The following is a 6,770-nucleotide window of genomic DNA, read 5'->3' as shown; positions in this document are numbered from 1 at the left end:
TTCTATTGCCTATCTGAAATGGTTACCTCAAAAGTAAAATTGCGATTTGATAATTTTGAGGAAATTTTTACATATGAATTTGATTGAATGTATGAGTGTAGATAAATTTTATAAAAAAAATATTTATGTTAAAAAATTGAAAAATTAATAATTATTAATTGTGACAAAATTGTGAAAATGAAATTATATAAGTATAAATAATTGTGATTTGATATATTATAATTGGTTGTGATTAATTTCGACTACACATTAAACATGTATTAATAGATATGTTAACTAATATAGATATTGTGGTGTATATTGTTGTAATTTTGAATTCTATAATCGGTATGTTTTATGGGTAAAATTATTTTTATGAGTTGAATTGTGGTTGTTGGGTTATCGTTGCCGAAATGTATATTTGTAATATGTGAAAGTGACAAACTATATGTACATTTTTTTTACACTACTTTATCTAATCAAATTATACATCATGTAAATTGGCACATGTAGATAAATAGATTGATGTGTGTATAAGAACTAAATTTTATTTTATCTAACTTTTAATTATTAAAAATGTCAAAATTTAATCTACTACCTCTCTATAATAAATGCTAAGAGTTTGATCGTCAATATATTTTTGAAGATTTACAACTTAAAATTCTTATGTACAATACAATATTATACTTTTTATTTATCTATTAAAATTTAAAAAAATTAATCACTCCAATAATTTAGTTCAATATCCGCCACTGATTTAGACACGACTTAAAAACAAAGTAAGAAAAGTTTATCCATATAACTAATATTTTTAACTTCCTCTTTGTACATAGGACCTAAAACAATTAATTATTTGCGATATTTTGATTAGATTTTAACTTTTCATGATAGTAATTCAACAAAATTGTCAAATTAAAAGGATTGCTCTCGTAGTTTGTTATAACTTAATTACTAGTGGTGCAAATTGAATATAACTTAAAAAAATAAACCGAAAAAAATAATAAACTTAATGATCTAAGAGAAAATTGTGATAAACTTAAAGGAGTGGAGGTGTAAGGTAAAAAAATTAATTACAAAGTAAATGTGTCATGCACTTTACTTATTTGATAAAAATTGTTTGAAACACTTTTTACATGTTAGTTTTAAAAAATTGTTTTATAAATTTGATTTAGAAAACTGTTTTAAAGAATAAAATTAAGGTAAAAACTTGTTTGAGAGACTTGCTTTTAAAAATAAATTTAGAGAAGAGAAAAATATAAAACTTATTTTGTAATCTAATTTTTTAAAATAGTTCTTGTCTAGATAATTAAAAAACCTGAAAAATGAGAAGTAAAACACCATTTATCTGTTTTGCTTTTTAAATTTTTAAAAATATAATATTAAAAATAGTTTTACAAAACAGTTTTTAAAAACAAGTAATTCAAACAAGTTTTTAAATTTTTAAATTTAAAAAGCTAAAATAGAGTTATTGAGATGAGAATCAAATAAAATATTTTCAATAAGTTATGTATCAAAGAAAGAAAATGCATTTCCTAAAGAAAATGTATATGTTACTTTATTATATGTGAATAGTTTTTATTCACTATATAAATAAAAAACTTAAATGAATTTTTGGTGGCTCAAAAATAAATTTTTAATATCCTTGTTTCTAAATTGAGTTATTTGATCCCCTTTATTAACAAGTTTATGAATTTTTTTTGTCTTTATTATTTATTATCATGTGACACTCTCATTAACAATGTATCACATAAGTGTTAATTAAGACTTGAATAAAATAATTTATATGTTATTATTATTGTAATAGATTTTATTATTTATTTTACTTATTTATATATTATTTTTTATAAAAAATATTTAATATAAGTATTTGTAAAATTTAGATTATTTTTTGATAAAATAAATAAATGTAAATATTTTATTACATATTTTTTTAATTTGTAAATAAAATAAATATTAAATAAAACTAAAAATGTAATAAATTAAAATATTTAAAATAAATAAATAAAATTTTATAGAAATATTTTTAAATATTAAAAATATTACATAAATAAATTTTAAATATTTTGAAATATAAATAAATTAAAATAAATTAAAATAATCCACTCTTATTATCCATTTATATGTTTATCATTATCATAATTGTAAAGTAAAATATAATGACTTTGTGGGTGATGATGAATATAATATTAATTGAATAATATATTAAAAATTTAAAACAATATTTATTTTGAAATTATTTGTTTACAAATGTAACATCTATTGTGAGACAAGATTAAATTTCTTTTCTTTGCTACTATTTTTTAAGAAAATAGCTGACATAATATTTTCAACATACTTCCCCTAGTATTGAATATAAACAAGAACAAAATCTACATTTGTAGTATTGAATATAAACAAGAACAAAATCTACATTTGTAGTATTGAATATAAATAAAAGTTAATTAACTATATTTAATGTTGTTATTCCTATAATAATTTAGATTTTTGTTTTTCAATAAATTTTTCTCTCATCGAACAAAAGTTCGTGAACCACAATTTAAAAAATACAATTGATTATTTTTAATACTTTGAACATATTAAATGAAATTATTTACTTTTTAGATAAAGGAAATCATTTACTTAAAAACATGTGATATATATATATATATATATATATATATATATATATATATATATTTATTGTGTGTGTGGTGTATGTGTGAGAACATATGAAGTATCTTCTCTTGTAATTTAGATTTGGATTTAGTGTAACTTATAAATGTTAGTAATTAGTTAAGTTAACATTTTAGTAGCTTGTCTTAAAATTTAAATTTTGGTCCTTTTACTCTTTTACAACTTTAACCTTTAACTTAAATTAGTTATATTATTCAACATCCGAATTGAATGTAGTTTTAATTAAACTTTACATATTATTATATATATCTCTAATCATAAGAACCATTTGGGAAAAAAAAATTATCCCTAAATATAAATAATTTTTCATTTATTATTTTTTCTAAACATACTCCTTATTAATATTACTAATTTATTTTAAAATAAAAAATTCAAATTTAACATATTTAAATATACAAGTTATTTTAGAAACATTAACACATAGATAAACATATCAACTATCCTACTCTTTTTATTTTTATTTTTAATAAGAGTAAAAAAATAATTGGTACTTATAATTAAGGACTGAGGTATAGTACTCCGTTCCGTACCATATATAAAATAATTTTTTGATTTTATATATAAAACAAAAGTTACCATTTTAAGTCTTTTTTTTATATTATTACTGAGTATTTAATGTCTCGTATTTTAATAAGGGTATATATGTTAAAAAAATTTAAATAATTAATAACTAACATTGATTTTTAATGTTTTTGTTATTTTATATTTTGGCTCTATTTAGTAAGATAAAAAAACTAGTTTATAGCTCACAAACTATAAGTTTTGTTTTATAACATTAATTTATAAACTTATAACTTTTTCTATGAGCTAATTCAAATACCTTATGAGCTTACTGCTGATTATTTTTCTTACAAACTTACCTGTATTGTAAATAAAATTATTTTTGACTGTTTAAAATTTATTTATTATAATTTAAAATATTTTAAAAACTTAAATAAATAATTTATTTTTAAATCATTTATATAGTTTTAAATTTAAAATAATTTTTATAAATAATAGTTTAAAGTAAAAAAATTACAATAATTTACTTATTATAGTTTAAATTATTTATAAATTATCTACATTTTAAAATAATTAATATTTTATGTTAATAATTTATTTATTTATTTTAAAATAAATAAAATAGATAAAAATATAGCATATTAATAAATTTTAAATTAATAAAAACAAAAATTAAATTACTACTTTTAAAATATTTTAAGCATTAGTTGATAAAATTTATTTATAAGATAATTGAATCACTAATTCTACCAAACTCTTTAATTAGCTTATGCAAAATTACATCTCCCACTTCTTATGTTTTAACCAATTTTCGTTTTGATACCTTAAGTTTTTTTTTTTTTTTTTTTGTCTCGATTTGTTCCATAAATCACATTATATTTGCTACATCAATTTTTTATCTCAATTTTGATAACGGTTAATGCAATCGAAAATACTCTAACGGATGCTGGAGCAATATGTCGCTGGATGGCCAACGGGCAACGGCAAACCTAAAAATCTCTAATAATTTATAAAAAATACTACTAATTTTTAGTTTTTTAGTTTTGTAAGTTACATTGAGTTATAATTTAGTCAAATAATAATAATTATTTTTTATATATTTTATAGAACAAATTTGTCCTTAACTCTGTACAACACTCAATTATCAATTAGTTTATCACACTAACATTTCTCATCATATTATCCTTGTCTTATTTCTAATCAAATTACCCCTATCTCTCTTATCCGCACCCACTATATAAGTTGCGTTCTTCTGTCATTCTATTGCCTATCTGAAATGGTTACCTCAAAAGTAAAATTGCGATTTGATAATTTTGAGGAAATTTTTACATATGAATTTGATTGAATGTATGAGTGTAGATAAATTTTATAAAAAAAAAATTTATGTTAAAAAATTGAAAAATAAATAATTATTAATTGTGACAAAATTGTGAAAATGAAATTATATAAGTATAAATAATTGTGATTTGATATATTATAATTGGTTGTGATTAATTTCGACTACACATTAAACATGTATTAATAGATATGTTAACTAATATAGATATTGTGGTGTATATTGTTGTAATTTTGAATTCTATAATCGGTATATTTTATGGGTAAAATTATTTTTATGAGTTGAATTGTCGTTGTTGGGTTATCGTTGCCGAAATGTATATTTGTAATATGTGAAAGTGACAAACTATATGTACATTTTTTTTACACTAATTTATCTAATCAAATGATACATCATGTAAATTGGTGCATGTAGATAAATAGATTGATGTGTGTATATGAACTAAATTTTATTTTATCTAACTTTTAATTATCAAAAATGTCAATTTAATCTACTACCTCTCTATAATAAACGCTAAGAATTTGATCGTCAATATATTTTTGAAGATTTACAACTTAAAATTCTTATATACAATACAATATTATACTTTTTATTTATCTATTAAAATTTTAAAAAATTAATCACTCCAATAATTTAGTTCAATATCTTCCACTGGTTTAGGCACGACTTAAAAACAAAGTAAGAAAAGTTTATCCATATAACTAATATTTTTAACTTCCTCTTTGTACAAATGACCTAAAACAATTAATTATTTGCGATATTTTGATTAGATTTTAACTTTTCATGATAGTAATTCAACAAAATTGTCAAATTAAAAGGATTGCTCTCGTAGTTTGTTATAACTTAATTACTAGTGGTGCAAATTGAATATAACTTAAAAAAATAAACCAAAAAAAAAAAAAAAACTTAAATAATCTAAGAGAAAATTGTGATAAACTTAAAGGAGTGGAGGTGGAAGGTAAAACATTAATTACAAAGTAAATGTGTCATGCACTTTACTTATTTGATAAAAATTGTTTGAAACACTTTTTACATGTTAGTTTTAAAAAATTGTTTTATAAATTTGATTTAGAAAACTGTTTTAAAGAATAAAATTAAGGTAAAAACTTGTTTGAGAGGCTTGTTTTTAAAAATAGATTTAGAGAAGAGAAAAATATAAAACTTATTTTGTAATCTAATTTTTTAAAATAGTTCTTGTCTAGATAATTAAAAAAACTGAAAAATGAGAAGTAAAGCACCATTTATCTTTTTTGCTTTTTTAATTTTTAAAAATATAATATTAAAAATAGTTTTACAAAACAGTTTTTAAAAACAAGTAATTCAAACAAGTTTTTAAATTTTTAAATTTAAAAAACTAAAATAGAGTTATTGAGATGAGAATCAAATAAAATATTTTCAATAAGTTATGTATCAAAGAAAGAAAATGCATTTCCTAAAGAAAATGTATATGTTACTTTATTATATGTGAATAGTTTTTATTCACTATATAAATAAAAAACTTAAATGAATTTTTGGTGGCTCAAAAATAAATTTTTAATATCCTTGTTTCTAAATTGAGTTATTTGATCCCCTTTATTAACAAGTTTATGAATTTTTTTTTGTCTTTATTATTTTTTATTATGTGACACTCTCATTAACGATGTATCACATAAATGTTAATTAAGACTTGAATAAAATAATTTATATGTTATTATTATTGTAATAGATTTTATTATTTATATATTATTTTTTAAAAAAATATTTAATATAAGTATTTGTAAAATTTAGATTATTTTTTGATAAAATAAATAAATGTAAATATGTTATTACATATTTTTTTAATTTGTAAATAAAATAAATATTAAATGAAACTAAAAATGTAATAAATTAAAATATTTAAAATAAATAAATAAAATTTTATAGAAATATTTTTAAATATTAAAAATATTACATAAATAAATTTTAAATATTTTGAAATATAAATAAATTAAAATAAATTAAAATAATCCACTCTTATTATCCATTTATATGTTTATCATTATCATAATTGTAAAGTAAAATATAATGACTTTGTGGGTGATGATGAATATAATATTAATTGAATAATATATTAAAAATTTAAAACAATATTTATTTTGAAATTATTTGTTTACAAATGTAACATCTATTGTGAGACAAGATTAAATTTCTTTTCTTTGCTACTATTTTTTAAGAAAATAGCTGACATAATATTTTCAACATACTTCCCCTAGTATTGAATATAAACAAGAACAAAATCTACATTTGTAGTATTGAATATAAA

The sequence above is a fragment of the Cicer arietinum genome, chromosome 4 (genome assembly GCF_000331145.2).
Source record: "Cicer arietinum cultivar CDC Frontier isolate Library 1 chromosome 4, Cicar.CDCFrontier_v2.0, whole genome shotgun sequence".
Taxonomy (NCBI): domain Eukaryota; kingdom Viridiplantae; phylum Streptophyta; class Magnoliopsida; order Fabales; family Fabaceae; genus Cicer; species Cicer arietinum.
This window is presented reverse-complemented; position numbering follows the sequence as displayed.